The sequence below is a fragment of the Tetrao urogallus genome (assembly GCF_951394365.1).
Source record: "Tetrao urogallus genome assembly, chromosome: 1".
Taxonomy (NCBI): Eukaryota; Metazoa; Chordata; class Aves; order Galliformes; family Phasianidae; genus Tetrao; species Tetrao urogallus.
Genome location: NC_136813.1, coordinates 310,018 through 313,337, shown reverse-complemented (window position 1 = coordinate 313,337; position 3,320 = coordinate 310,018).

Below are 3,320 nucleotides of genomic sequence, written 5' to 3'. Positions count from 1 at the left end.
CTGTGTGCCCCAGGCAGGGAGATGCTGAGGCTGGTGTGACTCCAGTATGGAGCATGTTATTTCAGGCACCCCGTAGGCACACGGACGTGCACATATGTCTTAGTCATGATGACTCACACTTGATGCAGAGTCAGAAATGAGCAAATCTTAACTCTGGAAGAAACTATTCAGTAGCATAGAGCTATTCTTAATTCCTGTCATAACACTGCTTAAGGAGGAATGCAACAGACACTGTTCCAATACGTATTTGCCCACTCACTTGCACTTGAACAGAGGCAGTTGGATGCGGGCTATTGCCCAGCAGCCAGCAGAATGACAAGCTTCACTCCTGACATCCTTTAAGCATCCCCGAAAATCTCTTGTCTAGTGGTTGGTGGCCTGCAGACAGCAGGGGTTGAATCTGGACGACCATTATGATTCTCTCCAACCCAGGCTGTTCTACGATTCTATGATCTCTGTCAAAAATGTGAAAGCCACAACCCTGCTAACTGGTAAGAATCCCCCACAAAGGAGAAACCTCAAAAGCATACCAGAAGCCTCCTCCAGTCCTTGCATTTCAACTAAGCCGAAAGTTAATTAAAGGCATCTGTCTGCTCTCTTGCACAAGCAAAGCTGCCACCCCCCGGCACGGCTGCAGCTTAACCTTTCTCAATCACAGCGAGGCATCCTTGATCCCACGGTGGCAGCTCAAACCTCTGCAAAGGAAGCGGCACATCTCAAGGCTGCCTTCCATCTGTCTGTGGGGATCTTTGGAAACAAACCCAGAGACCTGAGCTCACAGCCCAACAGCAGGGCTGGAGGCAGATGAATCCGAGGTCAGTCTGTCGGGATTTCACCTGCTTTGCCCCTTTTCCAACGCCGAAGCATTTCGTGATTTGAGCTGAATTCATGTTGCGGTTCTCAGACAGAAGCACTTCTCTGTGATCCACTGCCAAAGACAGAGTGTTTTTTTTTAGGAAACCAGAACACAGGGAGAATGTTCACACCGAGGCAAGGACAGGAAATACTCCTCATCCCTTTTGAGCGTTTAGGCTGTTATACGACCACAGAGAACATTAAAACTCAACAATAACAAAATCCGGGGCTTCAGGAGGTGAATTCTGTGCTTTCTGTGCTTTGCCTGATGCAGGGGCTGGTAAGTTCAAGCATGTAAGTGCTGCACGCTCACATCCCTTCTATTTTCCCAGGCATAACAGATCAGGATCAGCTCAGTCCGTTGTTTGGAAGCGTTTAATAAGAGTGATCAGTGATAAGTCAGCACCTTGGCATTTCCTTTTTGTTGAAATAGCACCGGTGGGGCTGCTGCTGCCTCACGGAGCAGAATGGTGCCTCACAGCACAGCTGTCCCCACCAGGACCAGGAGGCACGGCTGTAGGCTCCCCTGGGCTCAGGAAGGTACAGCCCCTGGGTCCCATTTCCCGAGCAGGAGCTGCTCCAGGCTGGACCATCCCTGGTGCTTGGTGTTGAAACCAAGGGCCAGGTCCTGCATCCAAGGCCAGGTTGGATGGGGCCCTGGGCAGCCTGGGCTGCTGTGAAAGGTGGAGGTTGGTGGCCCTGCCTGCAGCAGAGGGTTGGAGCTTCGTGATCCTTGAGGTCCCTTCCAACCCCAGCCATTCCATGATTCTGCGATTCTGAGGTGGTGCACCCTGTCCTGGTGGCCCTTCTTTACTGAAGGAAATGGTGTGTGTGGCTCAATCCCAGTAAAACTGCTTTCCCATGCAACCTCGTGGTGCCATACAGCCTGCACCAGCCCTGCTCAGGTACACAACCCCATCTGGAAAGCACCTTTGCTTTTCCTGTAGGCTGCCAGTGACCTGTGAAGGATGTATGGAGAGAAATCTGCACGTGTGCTCCAGTTACTGCAGTATCTATAGGGTGAGTTTGCACCCTGCCCGTGCTGCTGCAGAAGCTCACAAACTCACAACATGGCAGGTGACCAAGGGAGAGGATCTCAAAATCAACACGTGCTCTGAGAGCAGATTCAGGGTGTGGATTTATTTGTGGTGAAACTTGGATCTCCTGGAGCTCCCATCACACCACAGCATCCATTGTGGCTGCAAGGCTGTGCTGTGCACATCGGCCAGGATCCATCTCCTGCACAGTGACTGTAGCAGTCAGTCCTCTGTAGAGACAAAGGCCCCATTTTCCATCACTTTCCATTTCAGCTCTCAGCAGCAATTAGGAGCACTCCAACTGCGAGACAAAGTTTGCTTTGTTTCTAAAGTTTACAACTGGGACTCTTTAAAGCAGAAATGGGTTTACTTCTATCAGGAATACACACACCCAGGCAAAAATGCAGTGGGTGCCTTGCTGTCATTCCTCAGGAAGGGTTTGTTGGAAAGAAGCATAGAAGCATTAAGGTTGGGAAAGATCCCACAATCATCAAATCCAACTGCCCACCTGCCACCAATACTGCCCACTGAACCACAGAATCATAGAATCATAGAATCACCAAGGTTGGAAAAGACCTCAAAGCTCATCCAGTCCAACCGTTCACCTATTCCCAACAGCTCCCACTAAACCACGTCCCTCAACACAACATCCAGCCTTTCCTTGAACACCCCAGGCTCGGTGACTCCACCACCTCCCTGGGCATCCATTGCAGTGCCTGACCACCCTTTCTGAAAAGTAATACTTCCTCATGTCCAGCCTGAATCTCCCCTGCCGTAGCTTGAAACCATTCCCTCTGGGAACCATGCCCCTCATATCACATCTCCACATTTCTGGAACGCCTCCAGGGATGGTGACTCCGCCACCCCCCTGAGCAGCCTGCTCAGGACACGTTCCAGTCGCTTCCCTGCTGCTGCTGGCATCACCATTTCTGACAGAAGCCAGGATGTCGTTGGCCTCCTTGGCCACCTGGGCACTTTGCTGGCTCATGTTCAGCCAAGCATCGACCAACAACCCCAGGTCCATTTCCTCTGCACAGCCTGTCACTCTGCCCCACACCTGCAGCAGTGCATGGGGTTGTTGTGGCCAAAGTGCAGGACCTGGCGCTTGGTCTTGTTAAAGCTCCTGCCATTGAATCTACCCAGCCCTCCTTCAGCTCCTCAATGTTCTCAGGGTCAGCTGCAGGGCAGCCAGGCAAACCCAACTGGCTTCTGCAGACAGAGAAAGCCAGTGCAGATGTATAGTTTGGGCACAGATTGCCCCATGCAGGACTTCCCCATTCAAGGCTTTAGAGGTCACGCTCCAGTGTCCTTACCCCTCCCTACTCTTGAGAGCCACAATACTGGATTATTCTCGTGGCCACCATGCTAGGAAATGACCACCAAGGTCAACAAGTCCAACCATCAACACGACCTACCAAATCCCATCAC